This window comes from Dipodomys spectabilis, unplaced genomic scaffold, assembly GCF_019054845.1.
Source record: "Dipodomys spectabilis isolate Male_0828 unplaced genomic scaffold, ASM1905484v1 ptg000137l, whole genome shotgun sequence".
Taxonomy (NCBI): Eukaryota; Metazoa; Chordata; class Mammalia; order Rodentia; family Heteromyidae; genus Dipodomys; species Dipodomys spectabilis.
In genome coordinates, this window is record NW_024870814.1 from 8,898,687 (window position 1) to 8,926,475 (window position 27,789).

General features: G+C 37.9%; 1 pseudogene; it reads right to left on the reverse strand.

Moving 5' to 3' along the window:
- Positions 1 to 11,399: 11,399 nt before the first annotated feature.
- LOC122116780 lies at positions 11,400 to 27,745 on the reverse strand (annotated as a pseudogene).
- Between the last annotated feature and the right edge of the window lie 44 nt (positions 27,746 to 27,789).

Sequence of the window (27,789 nt, forward strand, 5' to 3'; positions counted from 1 at the left end):
CCATGAACTTTCTATTGATCTTGCTAGCTATGTCCATTGCCATGCAGAAGCTCTGCAACTTCATGCAATCCCATTTGTCCAACTTTTCTTTGATTTGTTGTGTTTCTGGGTCTCTATTAAGAAAATTTTGGCCTCTGCCAAGGAGAGCTAGGGTTTCTCCTATTCCATCCTTTAAGGTTTTCAGAGTGTCTGCTTTGACTCCGAGGTCTTTGATCCATTTTGAGTTGATTCTGGTGTAGGGTCATATATAAGGATCTAGCTTTAGTTTTCTACAATTAGTTAACCAATTTTGCCAGCACCATTTACTGAAGAGGCTGTCTTTCTTCCATTCTATTTTTTTAGTTCCCTCATTGAAGATTAGGTGGCTATAGGTCTGTAGGTTCATTTCTGGGTTTTCATTTCTATTCCATTGGTCCTGAGGTCTGTTCTTGTGCTAGTACCAAGCTGTTTTGATTACTATGGCTTTATAGTAGAGTTTGAAATTTGGTATTGCTATTCCTCCAGCACCATTCTTTCTGTTAAGATTGTTTTTGCTATTCGAGGTCTTTTATTGTTCAACATGAATTTTTGGATTGCCTCTTCTCTTTCTTTGAAGAATGAGGTCGGAATTTGGTAGGTATTACATTGAATTTTTAGATAGCCTTGGGAAGTATTGCCATTTTCACAATATTGATATTTCCAACCCAGGAGCATGGGAGTTTTTCCCATTTTCTAAGTTCTGTTTTGATACTCTTTTTCAGGTTTTTAAAGTTTCCATCATATAGGTCCTTCACTTCTTTGGTTAAGTTAATTGCTAGGTATTTTATTTTTTGTGGGGCTATTATGAATGGAGTTGCTTTCCTAATTTCAGCCACACTTTTCTCATTGTGGGCATGCAGAAAAGCCATTGATTTTGGGGTTTAATTTTATACCCTGCTACTTTGCCAAAGTTTTGAATCAGCTTAAGTAATTTGGGAGTGGAGTCTATGTGATTCTTTAAGTACAAGATCATGTCATTTGCAAAGAGGGAGAGTTTTACTTCTTCTTTCCCTATTTGTAGCCCCTTTATGTTTTCGTCTTGTCTTATGGCTGTAGCTAGTCATTCTAATCCTAGGTTGAAGAGAAGTGGAGAGAGTGGACATACTTGCCTTGTTCCAGAGTTAAGAGGAAATGGCTTTAGTTTTTCACCCTTAAGTTGAATGCTGGCTGTAGGTTTGTCATATATAGCCTTTATTGTATTGAGGAATGTTCCATGGAAACTTAATTTTTCCAGAACCTTTATCATAAAGGGATGTTGGATCTTGTCGAATGCTTTTTCTGGGTCTATTGAGATAACCATGTGGTTCTTATCCTTGCTCCTGTTGATGTAATGAATTATATTTATTGAGTTGTGTATATTGAACCAGCTTTGCATCCCTGAAATGAATCCTGTTTGATCGTGATGTATGATTTTTTGGATGGATTTTTGAAATCAATTGGCCAAAATTTTGTTGAGAAGTTTTGCATCAATGTTCCTCAAAGAATTGGGTCTATCGTTCTTTTTCTTTGATGAGTCCCTGCCTGGTAATGGGATGAAGTTTATGATGGCTTCATCGAATGTGTTCTGTAGTGAATTTCTCTTCTAATTTCATGCAGAGTTGTAGGAGTATTGGTGTGAGCTCTGCTTTGAAGGCTTTGTACAATTCCGCTGTAAAACCATCTGGTCCTGGGCTTTTCTTAGATGGCAGGTCTCTTATTGCTGTTTCTATTTCAATGCTTGATGTGGGCCTGTTAAGATGGTTTAACTCATCTTGGTTTAGTTTTAGCATACCAATATTTGCTAGGAAAAGGTCCGTTTTTGCCAAGTTCTCAAAATTATTAGCATAAAGTTTTGAATATTCCCTTACTATGTTCTGAATCTTGGTTGTTTCTGTGGTGATATTTCCATTCTCATCTCTGAGTTTATTTATTTGAGAGTGTTCTCTTCTTTTTTTCTGATAAGATTTGCCAATGGTCTGTCAATTTTGTTAATTTTTTCGAAGAACCAACTCTTTGTTTTGTTGATTCTTTCTACACCTCTTTTGGATTCTAATTCATTTAATTCTGATTTAATTTTAATTATTTGTTTCCATCTACTCTTTTCGGGTTTATCTTGCTGCTCTTTTTCGGTTTTTTGTTTTGTTTATTGCGGAAGGGGTTTGCTGCTCTTTTTCAAGGAGGTTCAGATGTCTCATTAAATTGTTGGTTTCAGATCTCTCTAATTTGTTGATGTAGAAACTCAGAGCTATAAACTTGCCCCTGAGTACTGCGTTTGCTGTGTCCCAGAGGAGCTGGTAATATGTTTGCTCATTTTTGTTGAATATCATGAACATTTGAATTTCTTTTCTAATCTCTTCCATGACCCACTCGTGATTCAGCAGTGGGTTGTTCATCCTCCATGTGTTACTGAACTTTCTTTGGTGGCTTTTGGTGTTGAGTTCTAATTTTATTCCCTTGTGGTCTGAGAGAATGCAAGGTATAACTTCAATGTTTCTGAATTTGAACGTTTACTTTGTGGCCTAAAATGTGGTCTATTTTAGAAAATGTTCCATGTGCTGCTGAAAAAAAAATGTGTATTCTGATGCTGCTGGGTGAAATATTCGGTAGATGTCTGTTAAATCTAGTTGATCTATGCAGTTGTTTAGATCTGCGGTTTCTCTGTTGAGATTTGCCAAGTTGATCTATCTAGTGGGTAGAGTGGTGTGTTAAACATCCCCAACAATTAATGTGTTTGGATCTATGTGGAATTTGAGTGAAAGTAGTGTTTCTTGGATAAATTTGGGTGCTCCGTTGTTTGGCCAATAGATATTTAGAATTGTAATATCCTCCTGAAAGAGAGATCCCTTAATTCATATGTAGCGACCTTCTTTATTTCTTCTCACAAATTTTAGTTTGAAGTCTATTTTATCTGATATTTTATTGCAACCCCCAACTGTTGATGGGGGCCGTTTGATTGGTAGATTTTGTTCCAGCCTTTAACATTGAAAATGTGTTTATTTTTATGGGCAAGATGTGACTCCTGAAGGCAGCAGATAGAAGGATCTTGCTTTTTCATCCAACTGGACAGTCCATGTCGCTTAATTGGAGAGTTAAGTCCGTTAATGTTGAGAGATTGGACTGAGAGGTATTTGGGAATTCCTGCCATGTAATCCACCTTCTAGGGGGCTGCAGCAGTGGAGTTCCTGTTATGATTCTTGGATTCTCAGTTTGGGTGCCGTTTCTTGGCCTTTATTGTGGTCTTCTTGGTTTTCTATGTGTAGGACATCTTTAAGAATCTTTTGTAGGGCTGGTTTGGTGGAGATATATTGTTTCAATTTTTCTTTGCTATGGAAGGTTTTTATTTGGCCTTTGGTTTTGAAGGAGAGTTTACCTGGATACCATATTCTTGGTTCATAGTTGTTTGTCTTTAGGGCATGGCATACATCATTCCAGGCTCTTCTTGCTTTGATTGTCTCTACTGAGAAATCTGAGGTCATTCTAATTGGTTTCCCTTTATAGGTGATTAATCTTTTCACCTTGACAGCTTTAAGGATTTTTTCCTTGGTCTGAATTGATCCTGTGTGGATTATAATGTTAAGGTGGGTTGTCCCATTCTGGTCTGGTCTATTTGGAATTCTAAAAGCTTCTTGTATCTGAATAGGCCTATCTTTTTGCATGTTTTGGCACTTCTCTGCTAGGATCCTGTTAAACAAATTTCCTGGACAATTAACTTCTGTTTCTAGGTGCTCCTCTACACCCATTATCCTCAGATTAGGCCTTCTGATGGTATCTTCCAAGTTTTGGATAGATCTATCATATTTCTTGGACTTGTCTTGGATGGTTGTATGTTCTTTCTCTATAATATATAGGCTGTCTTCAATCCCGGAGATTCGATCTTCTGCATGGTCTAACCTATTGTCAAGACTTCTACTTTGTTTTTTATTTCTTTTTCTTCTAGATGGTCAGCTTTGATGGCTTAAAATTCTTTATTGAAGCTTTGTTTTAGATCTTGTATGAACTTCTTTACTTCCTTAATTTGGTGTTCAGTGTTTATTCTCAAATCACTTAGTTGATTGGTTATGGTTTCCTTGGACTGCCATTCTTTCTATTGGGTTCCATTCAGCATTCCCTTTGTGGTCTCCCTGACTTCCTTCAGCTCTTTGTTAATGGATTCCATGAATGCCTTTAGTAATCTTCTTGTATTCTCATCCTGCTCTCTCAATTCCTGAATTACTCTTTGCTTAGCTTCCTCACATTCACTCCATCCCTGTAGTTCTCTTTGAGTGTTCTCAGCCTGCTCATGCCATTCCCTTTGAGTGTTCTCAAGCTGCTCACATAATTCCTGTATCTGTTTTTGAGTAGCTTTCTCACGCTCATGATATTCCTGTATTAACATTTGTTTTGCTTCCTCTTTCTCCCTGTCACGCTCATATAGAATCCTTTGTAAGTTTTCAATATTTTCCTGTATTGACCTTTGGTTTGCCTCCTCTCTCTCCCTATCATGCACATACAGAGTACTTTGTATGTTTTCAACCATTTCATTTACCTCATTTGCCAGCAGTGTTGTAGAGCTATTTGGGAACTCTCCTCTGGATTATTCATTATCTGTTCTTTCCCTTGATTATCATGAGTGGGAGTTGAGATACCCTAACTTGCCATTTTTCTTGTTTTTCCGGCTTACTCTGCCCATTTGGGATGAAAATAACACCATTTTTGTGCTAGAACACTATATTAAGACAAGCATCAACCAAAGCCTGTATTTGCATTGTCAATAGTCTGTAGATACAATCTAGTTCAAAAGATACATCTATTCAACATCAAACAACTACATATTAATGGTCTATGAACCGCAAAGAATTTGGCAAATGAGAAATTATTAGGTTTAGGGAGAGATGTGGGTTAAAATAGGAATAAAGAGATGTGGGAAGGCACAGGGAGTTAACTTAACTAAGTCCTAATCTCAAAGCAGGAAATAGGATGCATAGGATGAAAGTAGAGAGAGAGAAAAAAAGAAAAAAGAGAAAGGGAAAAAAGAGAAAAGAAAAAATAGAAAATAGAAAATTAAAAATTAAAAATTGCAATGCTTTACAATTATTCAGATTTGAAAACGAAATATTCAGAGAAGAATGTGAATATAATGAGAGAAGGGGAGGGATATAAAGGAGATGTGAAAAACAAAAATAAAAATACTTAAAATATTATATAGGTATATAGAGGTAGTACTGCTATTAAGGAATTTAAGTCTAGGAGGTTTTGAATTGAGTAATAAATTTGTGGATTAAGTGTGTACACAATGGGGGTTAAGGTCTAATAATCAACTATGGGTATATCTGAGGATGTGCAGAACAACAATTAAGTCACATAAAGAAGAACGAAAGAGAAAAGGTGAAAAGAATGAGAAAGAAAGAAAAAAAGATCAGAAATTCAGTAGAGCTAAACAAAGAACAAAAAAAATTAAATTTGTTAAAAGAAAAAAAAAAAAAACGCACACACACATATAACCCTAAAATAAAAATTATAAGAGGAAGAAAAAAAGTCACTAGAAAACAATTTTTTTTTCAAGAAAGTTAAAAATTTTTTTAAAAGTTTTAGAAATTATTTTTTTAGAAGGTACAAAAAAAATATTTCTTTGATTTTTTTGGGAGGGGTAGCAAAATCCTGTATTTCCCTTGTGTCCATAACTAGCCTCTTATTGGAGTCTCTGGTCTGCTTGTGGTATTTGATTTTTCTGTGGCTTGGTTGGTTTCTTAAGTCAGTTTGTTTGAGCAGGCAGAAAAATGCTCTGCTTTACCCAATGTTTTTTGATCCTCCTCCCTGGCTAGTTCAATGGGAGGGAGATCTGCTTTGAGTATCACAAAAGAGGGAGATGGCTATTTCCTCAAGTTTGGAGATGCTGTGATGAGGCTAGGTTCTGGGTAGAGTTGAGACCTTTCAGCAAACAGTAGCTTTTCCCTGAGGGGCTAGATTGTGAGAGACTCACAGAGCCCAGCCTGGAGCCATTCTCAGGGTTTATGTTTACTGAATTTCAATTGATTGTCAGAAGCTGCTAAAGGGAGGGGCAGCCTCTGGCTCTGTTTACCCAGTGAAGAAAGCCACTCCTGGGGCTGGCGCCCCGCTCAGTGACTTTTCCCTGGGGGAGCTGAGTCTGAAAGTTCAGGTTAGGTTCTGGTGACCTGCTAAATGACTCTAGTTTTCTTCCAAGGCCTGAGTTGGAGCTAGCAGCTCAGCTGAGCTCTGTCAGTATCAAAGATGGAGATCTCTGGTAGTGTGGGGGGAGGGGGAGGGATGATCTTCCCTCCTCTGCTCCCTGAGAAGAAGTGAGGACGTTAGACTTCTACTCATGCTGAGTCTTGGTTCCTGGATCGTCTCTGGTCTGTGAACTGCAGGATGAAGATGTCTGCTCCATGTCGGTTCTTGCTGGTGTTGAGTAGAATCTGCTCGCCTGCCACATCTGGCTCCTTTGTCCCGGACTCTCTGTGTTGCAGGTTTGGCGGCTACGGCTGCTGTCACCACTGCTGCCACTGCAGCGGCAGCTGCTGGCAAATGCTCAGATCTGTCTCCTTGCCTGGATTTTCTCTCTCTGGCCAAGCTCTCTGTACTGTGATGGCAAACTTGGTGTGATTCTCTGGCTTAGGACTGTTCACTGGAACTCTAAAACTGCTTTCTATGCGAGAGCTTGTTTAGCCTCCAGCTTCTCCTCCGCCATCTTCCTGGAACCCCTAATACCATTGTTTTCAACACTCCCTCCATCCCTTAAAGGCTGTCTTGATCATCAGATTCCTATATGGGTCAATTTTAGCACTTCTATTGACTTGCATTTGAGCTGGAGTTTGCAACATTAGGACACCCACAATGGAACTCAGCAAGTAAAATTGGTCCAAATTTGATGATAACCAAATTTTGTGATTTTTCCCAATGTCTTGTTTATATCACTAATATTAATATTAGTGATATTAACTTATTTGACTGATTTACTAGAGGATGGAAGCAAATCAGAACAGAAGGAGGAAGTAATAATATTTAATAGACCTTAACTAACGATCCTTTAGGAAGAGCAAACTCTTAGTTTCTGAAGCTTGTGGTCAAATTGAAGATAGAAATAGTTTTCTGGGAAGCTCCTAGAGACAGAGCATGAAAGGTCTATGGTAAGGGTAAAAGGAAAAAATGGAAATCAGACTCAATATTATGTAGAATAATGTTTAGAATTTTGACATTTTATAAGTATTGGGTCTGTATTGGATATCGTTGATCCTAATTGCAAGCCTAATTACTTTGATCAATAGAGATAAGAAGGATGACAATTTGAGACCAATTTGAGAGATCAGCAACATTAACAAGAAGTTTTGTGTCAGAGCAATTGGAAAAAAGAGAACATCTCAGGAATTGGTTAAACTCCTATGGATAGGTTGTAAGATTGTGGAAGGGAGAACTCATGTGAAAAACTTTCCCTTGAGAAACAATTTCCTTCAGGCAACAAGCTCATAGAGAGACACCTGGAAAGTCATTTCACTGGGAATAATTTCACCAGAATTTCATTTGCAGGCAAGCTTGAGCTACCTGGAGACCAGTAGAACAGGAGAGAAGACCCAGGAATAAATCCACATAGCTATAGCCATCTGAATTTTACCAGAGTCAAAACATACACTAGAGCAAAGAGATTCTCTTAAAAAGTATTGATGGGAAGCCTGGGTATGTACATATAAGAAGATGGACTCTACTCCCCTATTCTCACCATTACAGAAATCAGTCTGGACTGGATCAAAGATATGTGAGATGTGACACTTTGAAACTACTATAAGAAAAATACTTGAAGATTCAGGTGCAGGTAATTAGTTATAAACATGACTTCTGTTGCCCAGGAAATATGGGCAAGAAATGACACATGAAACTGCATACATTGTAAATGTTTCTGCCTATCTGTAGAGAAATGTATATATATACACACATATCACACATATACACATGTAGTACTAAGGCATGAAATCAGGATTGGGCCCTGTCCCTAGCATTCTACCTTTGTAGACAAGTTCCAGTTCTGAATTTTTAGTAGTTAATTGGAGAGAAGATTCTCACAAGCTTTCTTTCCGAGGCCCATTTCAAAGCTCCTTTGTCAAATCTCATCCTCCTGAGTTAACTAGGTTTACCGGCATGGGTATTGGCACACAGCAGAAAAATAATTCTGTTTTAGAAAACATTTTATTGCAAAGATGCTGAACAGAGGGGTTACAGTTACATGAGTAAGGTAATGAGTACATTTCTTGTTGAACATTGTTACCCCCTCCTTTGTTTTTCTCCTACTACTCCTTCCCTCCCCACTTCCCTGATTTCCCCCTACCCCGCCCTCTCTCCCGAAGTTGTATAGTTTATTTCCCACAGAGTGTCTTGTGAGTCTCATTGTTACAATGGGTCATCTTGTGTCCTTGTTTCATCATTATGTTATACCCCTTCCATTCCTCAAAATAGATAAATGTATATACAATATCCAGAGTACCAAAATAAAATACAGTGACAACAGTGGTTTTACATAGGGGGTAGAACACAGAAAAGAAACAAAAGAAAAACACATAGTACATTTAACACAACAACAACAAGGAAAAGCCTCTTGTGCTCATATCTTGGGGTAGGAAAATAATTTTTTTTGACAGTTGTGGGGTTTTAACTCTGGGCCTGGGCACTGTCTCTCTGCTCTTCAGCTGTAGGCTAGCATTCTACCACTTGCGGCTCAACCCCACTTCCGGGTTTTTCTTCTTATGTGGTGCTGAGAAATTGAACCCAAGGTCTCCCGCATGCAAGGCAAGCAGTCCACCACTGAGACACCTTCCTAGCCCCTGAAAATAATTCTTCAACAAAATAATTTATTATCCATTTTTAAGTGTTGTGGTACTTTTGCATCTGACTTTTTATATTAAAAAAGTTCTTTCAATTCTTGTTGATGTATAACTTCATGCACAACTTGCAATATTTCATAAAATTTCTAGCTGCTGATAGTTTCCTCCAAGACATAGTGAAGTTTTTTCCCCTATGATCCACTAAAAGAGGAGGTGAAGGAAATTCAGTAAATTCTGTAAAGTGTCTCATATTCTCCTACCCCTCTTGGCAATATGAACACATGTCATGAGTAATTTTTCCACTGGAATATTGTCCACTGGATACAACTGGCAATACATGTCCAAGCTGGATTTGTTGATATTTGACCTATCCTAAAACATTAAGTAGAACATGTTTGATGACACACTTTTTTCAAAAATAATGTATTAACTTATTCATTAAAATTTTTTTTATTGTAAAAATAATGTCCAGAGGGGTTATAGTTACATGAGCAAATTAATGAGTATATTTCTTATTGAGCATTGTTGCCTCCTCATGCCCCTATCATCTCTTCCCTCCCACCTTCACCATTTCACTTCCCCCTCCCCCTGAACTACGGCACCTAAATTGTAAAGTTAGTTTTTCAACATAGTGTCTTTTACATCTCATTATTGCAATGGGTCAACCTGTAATTCCTATTTAAACAATTTTTATTTTCCCTTACCCTCCCTAAATTAGGCCAACATCAAATACAGTGAAAACAGGGGTTATCCTGTGGAGGAGGAACATACAAAAAATCACATGGTTCCTTATAAATATTTTAGGAACAATAGCAAGAAAGAATAAACCACTTGTGTCCCTATCTTGGGGTTCATTTCACTTAACTTTTGACCTTTTCTGCTTGTCCCAGACATATACTAGTTATTGCAAATAAGGTAAACCATGGGACTTATGTTCCTTTTAGCCCGGCTTACTTCACTTAATATAATATTTTCCAAGTTTTTCCATTTCCTAACAAATGGGGCAATGTCATTCTTTCTGATGGAGGCAAAGAATTCCATTGTATATATAAATTTACCACATTTTCTCGATCCATTTATCAACTGAGGGGCATCAGGGTTGGTTCCATATCTTAGCTATGATAAATAATACGGCAATAAACATAGTTGTGCTGGTAGCTTTAGTATGGCCTTGTTTGTGATCATTTGGGTAAATGCCCACAGTTTTAGATTTAACACCTTTTCAACATAATCTCACATTCCTCAAATAAATATTTTAGTGAAACTATGACAAAGCTTAAAGGGAATGGTATTTTCTTCTAAGGACGATCAAGTGCTGAGAAAACCTTTCATGAACATATAAAACCACACATTCTTTTCTATTTTCCAACTAAACTAAATATATAGAATATCTAACCTGAAACAATCCATAGACCCAACTCTATGAATTTTGTTACTATCTTCTCTTGCTCCTTTGAATCTTCCGTACTCTAAGTTTCAGATAAAGAAGTAGTTGTGGTGCAGTGAGCATTCAAAACTTCTTTTTGTGTTGAGCAAAGATGCCCATCTAAAGATTGTTTTGGCCCCAGCCTAGACTAAGAACTGGAAGGATCTCCTGCTCTGTCTCTAAATCCTCATTGTAAGCTCTTTGAAGATGAGTCCCTCAAAATCATAATAAGAATTGATTCATGAAGCAAAAACTATATAAAGATCTGTATTGAAACTAACAGACAGGTTATGGAGGAAGGAAAGCTGGGTATGAAAACATTCTTTTTAAAAATATGTTTTTATTGTAAAAGTACTGTATAAAGGGGTTGGTTACATTTACATGAGCAAGGTAATGAGTACATTTCTTATCAAGCATTGTTGCTTTCTCCTTTGTTTTTCCTCTACCATCCCTTCCCTCCCACTTCCACAACTACATTCCCCCCTCCCAGCCTAAATTGTAAAGTTCATTTTTCAACATAGTGTCTTGTACATCTTGCTGTTAGAATGAGTCAACTTGTACCCCAATTTAAGCATTTTGTTTTTTCCCTTCCCCTCCCCAACTTAGAGAAGTGTATATACATTCTTGAAGCTGGAGTTAGTGATGAGTGACAAGGTCTATCCAAGGCCTGTCATGCTCCTGAGCATGACCCAACAGTCATATAATATAAAATATATCCAGTTTCTCCTGGGCAGTGCATTCACTGATGAACCAAACAATCATCCTTTTTTTTAAAAAATAGTCATTCTTTTGGTAACAATATACATAGAAGAAAACAAGTGTGTGTGCGTGTGTGTGTGCATGTGTGTGTATGTGTGTATACACAAACACCTGTATCTCCATATACATATATGTTCCCTTCTATAACAATTTGAGGCAAGATAATGGAGTGATCAATAGAAATGTACAAGTTTAACTTAGCTCTTATTTATATATTACTCTAGTTATAACTCTTGGAATCTTTTCCCAGAAGATCTTTACCTAGACAGAACTTTTTCAGTAAGCCCATGGTTTCTTTCACATTTGTGTTCTTATTGTATTGGTCCTTTGTTGCTTGATGAAAAATGAGAAAAAGAAAACATAATATCAATTGTCTGAACTTTGATGTTAAATGTCAACATTCTAATATGTTACTGATTGTCCAATACAAAGCTCTGCATTGTTTGACCTTCAGGATTATATTCAGCCAGGCTCACTTGCTTAATTTGATTGTCCATCATAGGCTGCACTATTCTCCTCCTGGCATTAATAAACCAGTTGTGTACTTGAAGAATTATGAGTCTTTTGTCTTGTATGAATTGTATCTTTTGCTCTTCAGAAAGGTAGGAATATGTGAGGTACTGGAAAAGCCAGGCTCTCATAACATTTGTTGCTAATCAGGGGAAAATATCTCTTTTGTTGCAGTGCTTTTTCCTTGTTTGGATGGTCATTGTCACCTGTGCCAGGTGAAGTTTCACTGTTGTCTAAACCATCCCCTTGCTCATTACTGTTTTGTCCACTCTGGGAAGCATGGCCCCACTGGAGGGTCCTGGGTGCCTGCTGAATTGGGGGAGGTCATATCATCATGATGTCGAGGGGTTAAAGGTTATGATCAGCAAGATTTGTGGAGGAGACTGAAAGTTCTTCACGGTGTGACTTTGAGCTGACATCTCTTTCATTACTGATGGGTTTGATGGGCATTTCCCTCTTCAAACCACTATTATTCCAGTGGCAGAAATTCTCACACAGTTCATGGACATTTTCTACCTGCAAAAAAAAGGTGAAACCTTCATATTTGTATTGCCATATCATCAAACTATACAGCTTTGGATTTGATGAAAGGAGGAGTTTGTCTGTGAGGCTGTGCTTGGTGAAGACTGCAATTTCTCCTGGAGGGAGTGGGGAGAACAGATGTCCCTGATAGCCATGCAAGGTTCCTGAGAGAGCAGGTTGCCAGCTCACACTTCTCAAATGCCAGAGCTAACAGAGAGAACAACAGCTTCCTATAGATTGTGTTTTGCTTCAAGTCATCATTGATTGCTGACCCCATGCTGTTCTATATAAAATTGGCATATGGGACATGCACCCCACTGCTATTTGGTCTTCCAGGTCTCCCTCTCTCCTGTCCCTGTTTATTTCCTATAGAGAGTTCTAAGATGGTGACTTGCTTGTGGGTTATGCTGAAGAAATTTGAATTGTTCTCTCTGTGTCCAAATTCAAATTTAACTGTAACTGCTCTCAGATTACTCACAAATAGAACGGTACTCAAGCATTCATGCAATTCAAAAGATTAAATGACTGTTAAGTGTTTGTAAGTCAAGTAATAAGTAGATATTTGTCCAGATCCATGGGGACCAATGTCTCATGCCTATGATCCTCACTACTCAGAGGAAGCTAAGATCTAGAAGTCAAAGTTTGAAGTCAGCCTAGGAAGAAAATTCTTCAAGACTTCATCTCCAAACTAACCAGTAAAACGTCAGGCTGGAGATGTGGCTCAAGTGCTAGAGTTTCAGCCAAGCAAGTAAGTAAGAAGAAGAATGTGAGGCCCTGATTCAAACCCCAGTACATGAGCTGAAAACTATACAAGTGCAGGAGCTGGACTTCAAAAGACCCACCCAAGTCCACATGGACAAACTCCACAGAGACATGGTTTTTCCTGAATGACACATATCTAACTTTTTGACCATATTTCATTGATGTTTAGGAAAATGGAGAGAATTCTAGAACACTTTTATTTCCATCTACACACATTTCTTAGAATAAATCTACCTGCAAGGAATTTTGTTTTCGGACTCACCAACGCAAGGATTCTGTGACCACTTTGTAGATAACATGAAGCTCACATAGAAGACAGTGACAGAAGGTTGCTGCAGACTTTAAACCTCATAGGTTTCAGTATCTAAACCTGAGATTTCTTTGTGCTCTGTTGATTTAAAAACTACCATGTTTTTGTTTGTTTGTTTGTTTTGGTCAGTTGTGGGGCTTGGACTCTGGTCCTTGGTGTTCTTCCTGAGCTCTTTAGCTCAAGGCTAGTGCTCTACCACTTGAGCCACAGCCACACCTATGTATTTCTGGAGACAAAATTCTCATGGACTTTCATGCTCAGGCTAGCTTTGAACCATGATCCTCGGATCTCAGCCTCCTGAGTAGCTAGGATTTCAGACATCAGCCACCGGCCTAGCTTTTACCACATGATTTTCATTCTACTTCAGAGGAAAAAAGTTTGGAAGGAGATGAGAACAGTTGTTAGAGATGAATACTACCTACTCCTCAGGAGAAATAGATGCTCAAGTACCTTAAGCCTACCAATGTTAACACGTGTATCCAAAAGAACTTGGGAGATGTGATTTAGTTAAACATTACCAAACAGGAAGGATATCTTGAATAATCTGATTCAGTCTGAAGTCATCCCAAGGGTTCTTATATTGTTGAGTAAGGAATATCAGAGAAAGGAGGTGGTGGTGTAAAGGATGGGTCAAGATGTATTAAGAGAGGTCAGATCTGAGAATTTGAGAAGAAGTCAGCACTGAAGGTGAGAAATTGGATTCTTTTTCATAGAGCCAAGAAAAAGAATATAATACTCCTGAGTCCTTATTTTTTCTCCTTCAGGGTCTGTGAAGATGATTGTACCCCACTGGACTTGCATACTCTACTAAATTATTCTGTAGCGAATAAGGAAATGTTAGTAGATGGTGGGAAGGTGGTACATGAGAATAATATCAGCATTCATGGAGATATCAAGTTCCAGAGTTGCCTAAGTTATATGGCAAGTTCCAGTAAAAATAAGCAAGCAAGCAAAACTAACAAAACCAAAGAAACAAAAATTTCAGTTGGGACAATTTTGTATTGTGGCTCTACAGTATTTGAGCTATGCCTTGGAGCTTTTTGCCTTGTTGTGTATCTGTTACTATGTCTAATTATTAGATGTATTGACAGCTGTGCCATAAGCTTGCAATGAAAACACTATAGAGTACCAGATGATGGAGTTGCTTTCCCTGTACAGAGCAGTTTCTGAGCAGTCAGTCTGTGACTGTTGGTTGAAGTAGACGGGTGGTAGAGTGAATTCAAGTGATGAGAATAGTACTAGAAATCAACGAGGCAAAATTTCTAAGTGGCATCCTTTCTAATATATGAAAATGATGGGATGCTGAGTTTTTAAAAATGTTATTGTAGAGTTGATACACAGAGAGGTTATAGTTTCATGAGTCAGGTTCAATTATTATTGAACCATGTCTCTCCTCAGTCACTCTCCTGGATTTCTGCTCCCATCCCCACCCACAATTTATCCAGTTCATTTTCCATACAGTGTCAAGTAGGTATCACTGTTGTATTTGTTCATCTCTATTCTACCTTTTATGTGCCTCTCTTAACCTCCCAAATGCAAACTAACAAGACAAAAGGAAAGGAAAATAAAAGCAGCAACAATGGCAACTAAAGAATATCTCTTGTTTCCTTTTCTTGGAATTCATTTCATAGAATAGCATTTTATATGATCATTTGTACATCGCTGTTGAGGCTTTGTGTACCACTCCTATTCATATCCTCCTTTGGCGTCTGAATGTTAATGTCTAGATTCCTATATAATTGATCGTGTCCCAGTGTGTGTGCACACACATACATATGCATGATTTTGAAATCAGTTCTGAACTTATTGTAGTAAATGACTTGTGGAAGGTAAATATTTAAGATATTTTGGAAGAGGAAGGATGATGAACAATCCTCAGTAGACTGCGTTCATGAAGCTGCTCAGCAAGAGGCAGCAAAGGCCAACATTCCATCACCTCCAAACTGCTCTCCTGTGCTGGTGTTCAACTGAAGGGCTCTTGCTGCTCTGCTCTTAGTTGGGTTTTGAGTTCAGGGATTACTCTCCACCATTTGAATGATGCCTCTATTTCCAATTTTCTCCATGGATATTTGGAGATGAGAAAATGTCAGATTTGTTTTTTTCTCAAACTTCAACCTTGCGAGTATATATGAGTATAAATGGTAAGCCATTGTTGTCTGGCCAACTTGCTTTTCTTTCTTTTTGTTTTTTGGTAAATAATTTATTTTCCAAGTTTTCAACTTGATCCGAGAGAGTTGTGAATCTCTACATGAAAACATGGGCCATTTAATATCAACCTACCATGAATGAAACATTTCTCTTCAATCAATACATTAATTGAACATTTCAAAATGGAAAAGGTGTTTTTTAAACAGGGTCTTGGTTCTGGAATATCACACAGAGTTCTACGCCAATGTAGTTAGCTGCTCCTTTTCAGGGTCCATGTAAGTTGTTGCTAGTCCTTTTTGACTTCTAGATATTGGGCTCCCTTCCAAGGCCCAGAATGTCTTTATTTGTGTATTAACTTGCTTAATGATCATTCTGTGTCCTAACTTCGCACCTCTATTCCTGCCTGTCCTTCTCATTCAGAATTACACATTTCTAACCCCTTAAGGAATGTTTTTAGTTGAAGACCAGTATACCTTCCAAATTTGCTTTCTGTTGGGCTTCCCTTTCCCAGAAAATATCATTCTAAATTCTGTGGTTTCAAAGGTTCAAACAATGCAATCGTCATGTTGATTTTCTTTTATTCCGGCAATTACCTCCAATTTGACAGAAAATAAATATATGTATAGCATGATGAGCTCTGGCCATCTTTCAGCACAGTCAAGCAGAGGTTAAAAGCCTGGATGTGAAGAATATCCTATATATATATAACAGTTATTACAAATAAGAAAAACCATGCAGCATATATTTCTTTGGGTCCGGATAGAAATGCAACTAGGTAAATTGAAGGCATGAGTATTGAGAGATGGGAAGAAGAATGAAATGGGTGTCATTGAACAAAATGCACTGATAAATTGACATGATACATTGAAATTCCCTTCCACAAGTTCATAAAGATACTAAAAAAAGAAAAATAAAAGAAGCAGAAATAAAAGTAAGGGATACGATTTACTCTGGTTAATTCACCATGCTTGTGAGCTTTCTGTTACAGTAACTACACAACACGTTTGAAGAAGTCTATTTTGGCTCATAAATTTGTAAGTTCCCGTCCTCTTGTTGCATAAAAGATGGTGAGGAGAGACTGCAAATAAATGCAGAAACAATGTTCAGACCTGAAATGATTTATTTTTCAAGTATATGAAATTTACACTTCCATTACTGAAAAGAAAGATAAACATATTCCATTGTAATTGACAAGACAGGGATATTATAGGAAATGGACACAACACAGACACTTTTCACTCCTCTCACTCAAGTTTTGTCTAGTAGATTCATGTTTGAGGTTAGGATACGTCATATCCTTTCCTCAGATGTCATAGCCCAACATGAATATATCTTGTTATTGCAGCATCTGGACAAGGAATGGAGGACAAATGAAACCAGTGCCATCTGCTTCTTAGTCTTTTCAGAATGCATTCAGACAGAGTGTGTTAAGAAACCCTCAAAAACCTTCTGGGAAGATGGCTGAGGTGATGCTGGAGGCTAAACAAGCTCTCGCATAGAAAGCAGTTTTAGTGTTTCAGTGAACAGTTCTAGGCCAGAGAATTACACCACGTGTGCCATCACAATACAGAGAGTTTGACCAGAGAGGGAAAATCCAGGCAAGAGGACAGATCTGAACACTTGACAGCAGCCGTGGCTGTTGCTGCTGCGGTGGCTGTGGCGTTGGCCATAGCTGCCATACCTACAACACAGAGTCTGGGACAAAGGAGGCAGATGCAGCAGGCAAGCGGATTCTACTCAACACCAGCAAGAACTGACAAGGAGCAGATTTCTTCATCCTGCAGATCATAGACCAGAGATGATCCAGGAACCAAGACTCCAGCATGAGTAGAAGGCTGACATCCTCACTCCTTGTCAGGGGGCAGAGGAGGGAAGGCCACCCTCCCCCCCACATACAGAGATCTTCATCTTTGATACTGACAAAGGCCGAGCTGAGCAGCTAGCTCCAACTCAAGCCTTGGAAGAAAACAAAAGAGCCATTTAGCAGGTCACAGGAACCTAATCTGACCTGCCAGGCTCAACTCCACCCAGGAGAAAGTCACCCAGCCTAAGCAGAGAGCACTCCACCTACGGAGGAGTGACTTTCTTCACTGGTTAAACAGAGCCAGAGGCTGCCCCTCCTTATTGCAGCCTACACAATCAATTGAAGTTCAGTAAAAATAAACCCTGAGAAATGCTATAGGCTGGGCTCTGTGAGTGTCTCAGAAGCTAGACCCTCAGGAAAAAGCTACTGTGTGCTGAAAGGCCTCAACTCTATCCAGAACCTAGCCTCATCACAGCATCTCCAAACTAGAGGAAACAGCCATCTCCCTCTTTTGCGATACTCAAAACAGATCCCTCTCCCACTGAACTAGCCTGGGAGGAGGATCAGAAAATCCTGAGTAAAGCAGAGCATTTTTCTGCTTGCCAAACAAACTGACTTAAGAAACCAATCAAGCCACAGGGAAACCAAACACCACAAGCAGACCAGAGACTCCACCAAGAGACTGGTTACGGACATAGGAGAGATAGAGGATCTTACCATTAACCTCTCACCCCCCCAAAAAAATCAAAGAATACTTTTTTTGCATCTTTTAATTTTTTTTAATTTGTATTTTTTTTAAAAAAATTTGTTTTCTATTAATCTTTTTTTTTTCTTCCTCTTATTTTTATTTTAGGTGTATATGTGTGTGTCCTTTTATTTGTTTGTTCAATCTCTATTGACCTTTTGGTCCTTCATCCTTTTTTTCTTTTCTTTCTTTCTCATTCTTTCTACTTTTTCTTCTCTTTTGTTATTTTGTGTGTGACTTAATTGCAATTCTGCTCATCCTCAGATATATCCGTCGTTGATTATTAGACCTTATCCCCCATTGTGTACACACTTAATCTAGAAATTTATTACTCAATTCAAAACCTCTTAGGCTTAAAATACATCATAGCAGTATTATTTCTTTATACCTATACAATATTTTAATATTGTTATTTTTTAGTTTTTCAGGTCTTCTTTCTATCCCTCTCCTCCTCTCAGCCTATCCCCATTCTTTTCTCACTAGTACTTCTTTGCACTTGCATAATTTTTAAGTGCTTCACTTTTTCAATTTCAATTATTGTTTTTCCTTTTTTTTTTGTCTTCTTTTTTTCTTTTTTTCTCTCTCCTGTGTCCTAATCTGGGAGGGGGATCTCAAAATCTTGGGTAAAGCAGAGCATTTTTCTGCCTGTTCGAACAAACTGACTTAAGAAACCAATCAAGCCACAGGACCTCAAGCCGAACAGAGACTCCAACAAAAGGCTGGTTACAGACAAAAGGGAGATACAGGATTCTTCCCACCCCTCCCAAAAAAATAAAAAAAAAGAATCAAAGAACTTTTTTTTTTCTTTTCTTCTTCTTCTTTTCTTTTTTTTTTCTTTCATTTTTTTTGGTATCTTATATATATATAAATTTTTTTTCCTTTTCTAAAAATTTATTAATCTTTAATTTTTGCCTTTTGTGAAAAAATAATTGTTTTCCAGTAACTTTTTTTTCCTCTTATAATTTTTATTTTAGGAATACGTGAATGTGCGTTTTCCTTTCTTTTCTTGTCTTCTTTCTCTTTTTCTTTCTTTTTGAACTATCTTTTTGTTTTTTGTCTAGCTCTACTGAACTTCTGATCTTTTTTTCCCTCTTTCTTATCCTTTTCACCTTTTCCTCTCTTTTGATATTCTTTATGTGACTTAATTGTTGTTCTGCACATCCTCAGATATACCCGTAGTCGATTATTAGACCTTAACCCCCATTGTGTACACACTTAATCCACAAATTTATTACTCAATTCAAAACCTCTGAGACCTAAATTCCTTAATAGCAGTACTACCTCTTTATACCTATATAATATTTTAAGCATTTTTTTTAAGTTTTTCACTTCTCCTCTATGTCCCTTCCCTTCTCTTAATATACTCACATTCCTCTCTAAATAGATGGGCTTTTAATCTCCATAATAATATTAATTTTTACGTTTCTATTTTTTTCTGTTCTCTTTTCATTTCCCTTTCCCTTTCTTCTTTTTCTCTCTCTCTCTCTACTTGCATCCTACCCAACCTGTTTCCTGCATTGGGATTAGGACATAGTTAACTCTCCCTGTGCCTCCCCACACCAATCTATTCCTATTTTTTACTCACATCTCTCCCTAACGCTAATAATTTCTGGTTTTCCAAATTCTTCTCTGTGGTTCGAAGCCCATTAACATACAGTTGTTTGATGTTGAATAGATGTATCTGTTGAACTAGATTGTATCTGTAGACTATTGACTGTACAAATGCAAACTTTGATTGATGGTTGCCTTAAGATAGTGTTCTAGCACAAAACTGGTGTTATTTTCATCTCAAATGGGCAGAGTAAGCCGGAAAAACACAAGAAAAATGGCAAATCCAGATATCTCAATTCCCAATCTTACACTTGCATAATTTTTAAGTGTTTCACTTTTTCAATTTCAATTATTGGTTTTCCTTTTTTTCTTGTCTCCTTTTTTTCTTTTTTTCTCTCTCCTATCATTCTGTCCAATCCATCTCCCTGTTTGAGATTAGGACTTGGTTAATTTCACTCTCCTTTTACCTTTCCACATCCCTCTAACTCTATTTTCTCCCACATTTCTCCAATAAACCTAACAATTTCTGGTTTGCCAAATTTTTCTTTGCTTTCCTTAGCCCATTAATACATAGTTGTTTGATGTTGAATAGACTGTATCTGTTGAACTAGATTGTATATGCAAACTTTTGACTATGCAATTACAGAAATTTGGCTGATTCTTGCCTTAAAATAGTGTACTAGCACAAAACTCGTGTTCCTTTTATACCAAATGGGCAGAACAAGCCAGAAAAACACACGAGAAATGGCAAGTCTGGGTATCTCAACTCCCATTTATAATCAGGTGACAGAACAGATAATAAATAATCCAGAGGAGCATTCCCAAACAGCTCTACAAACACTACTGGTAAACATGGTGAATGAAAAAATTGAAAACCTGAAAAGGACTCTGTGTGAGTGTGATAGGGAGAGAGAGGAGGTAAACCAAAGGTAAATACAGGAATATCATGAGCATGAGGATGCTACTTAAAGATTGATATAGGAATTGCATAAGCAGCTTGAGAACACTCAGAGAGAAATAAAGGAATGGCATGAGCAGGCTGAGATCAGTCAAAGCAATAGGAATTGTAGGAGCTGGCTGAGAACACTCCAAAGAACTACCAGAATTGCATGAACGTGGGGAAGCTAATCAAAGAGTAATACAAGAATTGAGAGAGCAGGCATTCATGGAATCCATAAACAGAGAGCTGAAAGAAGTCAGGGAGACCACAAAGGGAATGCTGAATGGGACCCAACGGAAGGAATGGCAGTCCAAGGAAACCATAACCAATCAACGAAGTGATTTGAGAATAAACACTGAACACCAAATTAAGGAAGTTAAGAAGTTCATACAAGATCTAAAACAAAGCCCCAACAAAGCATTTGAAGCCATCAAAGCTGACCAACTAGAAGGAAATGAAATAAAAAAAAAATAGAAAGTCTTGAGAGTAGGTTAGACCATGCAGAACATCGAATGTCGGGGATTGAAGACAACATAGATATTATAGAGAAAGAACATACAATCATCCAAGACAAATCCAAGAAATATGTTAGATCTATCCAACACTTGGAAGACCATCAGAAGTCCTAATCTGAGGATAATGGGTGTAGAGGAGCACCTAGAAACAGAAGTTAATGGTCTAGGAAATTTGTTTAATAGGATCCAAGCAGAGAACTTCCCAAACATGCAAAAAGATAGGCTATTCAGATACAAGAAGCTTTTAGAACTCCAAATAGACCAGACCAGAATAGGACATCCCACAGTAACATTATAATACACACAGGATCAATTCAGACCAAGAAAAAAATCCTTAAAGCTGTCAAGGTGAAAAGATTAATCACCTATAAAGGGAAACCAATTAGAATCACCTCAGATTTCTCAGCAGAGACAATCAAAGCAAGAAGAGCCTGGAATAATGTATGCCATGCCCTCAAGACAAATAACTATGAACCAAGAATACTGTACCCAGCTAAACTCTCCTTCATAACTGAAGGCCAAATAAAAACCTTCCATAGCAAAGTAAAATTAAAACAATATATCTGCACCAAACCACCCTACAAAAGATTCTTAAAAATGTCCTACACATAGAAAACCAACAAGACCACAGTAAAGGCCAAGAAACTACACCCAAACTGAGAATCCAAGAACCATAGGAAGAACCCAGTTGCTGCAGCCCCCTAGAAGGTGGATTACATGGCAGGAACTCCCAAATACATCTCAGTCCTATCTCTCAACATTAACGGACTTAACTCTCCAATTAAGCGACATAGACTATCTAGTTTGATTAAAAAGCAAGATCTTTCTATCTGCTGTCTTCAAGAATCACAACTTGCCCATAAAAACAAACACATTTTCAATGTTAAAGGCTGGAACAAAATCTACCAAGCAAACGCCCCCATAAAGAGGCAGGAGTTGCAATCTTAATATCAGATAAAATAGACTTCAAATTAAAATTAGTGACAAGAGATAAAGAATGTTGCTACACACAAATTAAGGGATCTCTCCTTCAAGAGGATATTACAAATTTGAATATCTATTTCCCACACAATGGACCACCCAAATTTATCGAAGAAATACTACTTTCTAATCTCACAGAGATCCAAATACATTAGTTGTTGGGTCTTTAACACACCACTATCCCCACTAGAGAGATCAACTCTGCAAAATCTCAACAGAGAAACTACAGATCTAAACAACTGCATAGATCAACTAGATTTAACAGACATCTACCGAATATTTCACCCAGCAGCATCAGAATACACTTTTTCTATGTAGCACATGGAACATTTTCCAAAATAGATCACATTTTAGGCCACAAAGCCAACTTGTCCAAATTCAGAAACATTGAAGGTATACCTTGCATTCTCTCAGACCACAAGGGAATAAAATTAGAACTCAACACCAAAAACCAACAAAGAAAGTCCTGTATCCCATGGAGGCTGAACAACACACTGTTTAATCACCAAGAGATTAGAAATGAAATCCAAGTGTTCATGATATTCATCTAAAATGAACACACAAATTACCAGCTCCTCTAGGACATAGCAAAGGCAGTACTCAGGGGCAAGTTTGTAGTTCTGAGTTCCTACATCAAAAAATTGGAGAGATCTGAAATCAACAATTTGATGAGACATCTGAACCTCCTTGAAAAAAAGCAGCAAGATAAACCCCAATCCAGTAGACGGAAAGAAATAATTAAAATTAAATCAGAATTAAATGAATTAGAATCCATAAAAACTATAGAAAAAAATCAACAAACGAAAAATGGTTCTTCGAAAAAATTAACAAAATTGACAGACCTTTAGCAAATCTTATCAAAAAAGAAGAGAACATACCCAAATAAATAAACTCAGAGATGAGAATGGAAACATCACCACAGAAACAACAATGATTCAGAACATTATAAGGGAATACTTCTCAAACCATTATGCTAATAAGTTTCAGAACTTGGCAGAAATGGAACTTTACCTAGTAAATTTCGACATGCCCAAACTAAAAAATATGAATTAAACCATCTTAACAGGCCCATATCAAGCATTGAATAGAAACTGCAATAAGAGACCTCCCATCTAAGAAAAGCCCTGGACCAGATGGTTTAACAGCAAAATTCTACAAGGCCTTCAAAGCAGAGCCCACACAAAATTATACAACATGATGAAACAAGATTCATTTCAGGGACACAAAGCAGGTTTAATATACGCCAATCAATTAATATATTTAATCACATCAACAACAGCAAGGATAAGAACCACATGGTTATCTCAATAGATGCAGAAAAAGCATTTGACAAGATCAAACACCCCTTTAGGATGAAGGTTTTGGAAAAATTAGGAATCCATGGAAAATTCCTCAATACAATAAAGGCTGTATACGACAAACGTACAGCCAGCATTATATTTAATGGTGAAAAAATAAAGCCATTTCCTCTTACCGCAAGAAAGAGACCAGGATGTCCACTCTCTCCACTTCTCTTCAATCTAGTATTAGAATGCCTAGCTACAGCAATGACACAAGATGCAAACATAAAGGGGATCCAAATAGGGAAAAAGAAGTAAAACTCTCCCTCTTTGCAGATGACATGATCTTGTATTTACAGAATCACATAGTTTCCACTCCCAAATTACTCAAGCTGATTCAAAACTTTGGCAAAGTAGCAGGTTATAAAATTAACCCTCAGAAATCAATGGCTTTTCAGTATGTCAACAGTGAGAAAAGTGTGGCTGAAATTAGGAAAGCAACTCCATTCATAATAGCCCCACAAAAAATAAAATACCTAGCAATTAAGTTAACCAAATAAGTGAAGGACCTCTGTGATGAAAACTTTAAAACCTTGAAGAAGGAAATCAAAACAGAACTTAGATAGTGGCAAATACTCCCAATCTCCTGGATTAGAAAGATAAATATCTTGAAAATGGCAATACTTCCCAAGGCTATCTACAAATTCAATGTGATACCTATCAAAATTCTGACCTCATTCTTCAAGGAAATAGAAGAGGCAATCCAAAAATTCATATGGAACAATAAAAGACCTCAAATAGCAAAAAACGATCCTCAACAGTAAGAACACTGCTGGAGGAAAATCAACACCAAATTTCAAACTCTACAATAAAGCCATAGTTTTCAAAACACCTTAGTACTAAGGGAGTTAAAAAAACAGAATGGAAGAAAGACAGCCTCTTCAGCAAATGGTGCTGGCACAATTAGTTAACTACTTTAGAAAACTAAAGCTAGATCCTTATATATCACCCTGCACTAGTATCAACTCTAAATAGATCAAAGACTTCGGAGTCAAAGCAGACACTCTGAAAACATTACAGGATGGAATAGGAGAAACCCTAGGTCTCCTTGGCAAAGGCCAAAATTTTCTTAATAGAGACCCAGAAACACAACCAATCAAAGAAAGGTTGGACAAATGGGATTGCATGAAATTGAAGAGGTTCTGCATGGCAAAGGATATTCCTAGCAAGAGCAACACAAAGCCCACGAATTGGGGGAAGTTCTTCACTAGCCATACAACAGACAAGGGTCTCATAACAAAAATATACCTGGAACTCACAAAATTAAATCCCCCAACAACAAATCTTCAAAGAAATAACTTCCCAATAATTTAAAGTGGGCTAAAGACATAAAGAGAAACTTCTCTGAAGAGGAAAGAAGGATGGCCAATAGACACATGAAGAAATGCTCAACCTCCCTAGCCATAAAAGAAATGCAAATCAAAACAACATTGAGATACCACCTCATGCAGATTAGAATGGCTCTAATCAAGAACTCTATTAACAACAGATGGTGGAGGGGATGTGGACAGAAGGGAACCTTACTGCATTGTTGGTGGGAGTGTAAACTTGTTCAACCACATTGGAAAGCAGTATGGAGGTTCCTCAAAAGACTCCACATAGAGCTCCCCTATGACCCAGCAATCCCACTTTTGGGCATTTACCAAATGTTCACAAACAAGACCACACTAAAGCTTCCAGCACGACTATGTTTATTGCAGCATTATTTACCATAGCTAAGATATGGAACCAACCCAGATGCCCCTCAGTACATGAATGGATCAAGAAAATGTGGTATATATACACAATGGAATTCTATGCCTCCATCAGAAAGAATGACATTGTCCCATTTGTTAGGTAATGGAAAGGCTTGGAAAAAAATATATTAAGTGAAGTAAGCCAGGCTCAAAGAATCATAGGCTCCATGGTTTCCATTATTTGCAATAACTTGTATATGTCTGAGATAAGCAGAAAAGGTCAGATAAGTTGATGTTAGGCGAAATGATCCCCAAGATATGTATTCAAATGTTTTTTCTTTCATGCATTTTTTCTATCATATTAATAAAATCATTTCTTTGTTGCTTTGTATGTCCCTCCCCCACAATATAACCCCTGCTTTCACTGTATTTGATGGTGGTATAATTAATGGTAGGGAAGGGAAAAAAATTGTTTAACTAGAGATACAGGTGGACCCTTTGCAAAAATGAAAAGTACAAGTCGTTATGTTAAAAAATGAACTTTACAAATTTGGCCCGGGTTGGGGGGGCAGATGGAAGCTGGATCGGGGACTGGTGGGGGATGGAAAGGGATAGGAAGAGGAAACAAAGAAGGATGAAGCAACAATGCTTCATAAGAAATATACTCATTATCTTGCCCATGTAAATGTAACTCCTCTGTACTGTATTTTCACAATATAAAAAAGAACCCCTCAGCTGCTACTAGTAACATACTTTTCTTTCTCTCTCTCTCTTTCTCCTTTCCTTCCTTCCTTCCTTCCTTCCTTCCTTCCTTCCTTCCTTCCTTCCTTCCTTCCTTCCTTCCTTCCTTCCTTCCTTCCTTCCTTCCTCATTGCTCTCTTTTTTTCCAATGATTTATTATTCAATTAAAATTATTAATTTCAGGAGATTAGCAATTAGAATTTGGAGTTCTTTTGGAATAGTGAATCCATTTCAAATTATCTTTGAGTTAAAATAGGAGCTCTTAATTAATTCATCTAAGAGAGTGGGATGGAAAAGCTTCTAAGTTGCTCTTACAATGTCCAAATTGATGTCTGTGTGGTTTTCTAGTCACACAGTTACACTGTCTGTATTGGTATCCTTGGGATCCTGCATCAGGTATGTTCACAGCTCACAGCCCACAGATTTCTTTCCTTACTTCCTGACCATTTTGCATGGGTCCCTGGAGGCTTGGCCCAGCTGTGCAGGTTTTATATGTGAGACTTTGCCTTGAGCAGAGAGCTGCATCAGGCAGGCAGGAGCAAGAAGTTGAGCTGGAGAAGCCAGGTCCTCATCACCCTGCTTCTCTGGGTGTTTAGTGAGAACTTATCTGCTGTGATGCATTTACTACCTTTTGTAGAGATGAAAAAGGGTTTGAATGGAAGCAAAAGCATTTTCTTTGTTGTTGTTTCTGTTCCTTTTGTTTTGTCCATTCATTTATTTGTCTTTTGGAGGTTAAAGGGGTCACAGAGATGGAGCTGCAAAGTATAAACAAATGCAGCAGGGATACTGGATGCTATGTGGAATGAATTAGATAATAGGTGGATGCAATTTGTGGGTGTGAATGGGAGGGAAAAACTGGGAGGGAAGGCAAGGTAAGTGGTGACACTATCCAAAAAGAAATGTACTCAATATCTTTTTTATGTACCTCAGCTCCCTCAGTACGTTCTTGTATACCCCTCCATACATCACCATTATAAAAAGAACACAAAATAAAATTTAAAAAGAGGTAGTAAGAAGTAATGACTATTTCTGTTATGGGCACAATTACATGCTGTCTCTTAGTGAAGGTGCATTTAAATGGTATGTTTCAAAGTACACATGATGAAGTTTGAATGTGTGTGCGTGTATGAATGACCAGAGTCAATTTGTGAATGCAGGTGTCTGTGAGGACATCATGATGACTCAGTCTCCATGCTCTCTGGCTGTGTCAGTAGGAGAATGGGCCACATGAACTGTAATCCAGTCAGAGGCTTAACAATTACATATTCTGCTATCAGCAGAAAGCAGGACAGGCTCCTAACCTGCTAATCTATGGCACATACTTCTGGTGATGTGGAGTCCCTGACAGGTTTATTGGCAGTGTATCTGGGAGAGACTTTATCCTTACTATCAGCAGTATGCAGGCTGAAGATGTGGCAGATTATTACTGTCAACAGTATTATAGCTACCCTCTCAGAGTGCTTCAGCTTTGATCACAAATCTCCTCTCTAGGCCATGGGTCAGTGGGCCTTGATGTGTGGACAGCTGCATTCTCACACAACCCTGAATTTCCATCCTTCCTCTCTGCCTGAGAGATTGCATTTCTCCACTTAGTCCTGGTAGGATTTGTAGGGAACAGGAAGTCATTCATGTACATGGATTTCTGGGTCTTTCTTTGTGGGAGATAATAGTAGAAAAAAATATGGTCAGGTTGCTGAGAGACATTGTAGAAATTTTTGTGTTACAGGTACCTGAATGTTTTACAGGATCAAATGGCAGATGTGATAAAGTTAATCTTTACTCTTAGGGATGCTCTAGTACTCTGTGTGTGTGTGTGTGTGTGTGTGTGTGTGTGTGTGTGTGTGTGTAGCTCCTTGAACTCAAGGCCTGAGTGCTGTTGCTGTGGTGTTTTATTTTTATTCTATTTTATTTTTCAGAAACAGCAGATTCCAAGATAAAGGCAGACATGCCAGAACCGAGCAACCACCAAACCATCTGCCTACAAAGGAAGTGGCTGGTTTGCAAAAACAATGCTCAGGATTTTGTTTTATGCTGTATCACTGTGGAACACCCATTATCATACTGATAGCAGTAATGAACTGTAGCATCCTCAGCCTCCAGGCTGCTGATGTTAAGAGTAAAGTCTGGTTGATCCACTGCCACTGAACCTGGCAGGGATGCCCGTGACTCTGTTGTTTGTCCCATTGATAAGGAGTTTGGGAGTCTGCCCATGTTTCTGTTCGTACCAGGCCAAGTGGGAGCTAACACTTCGACTA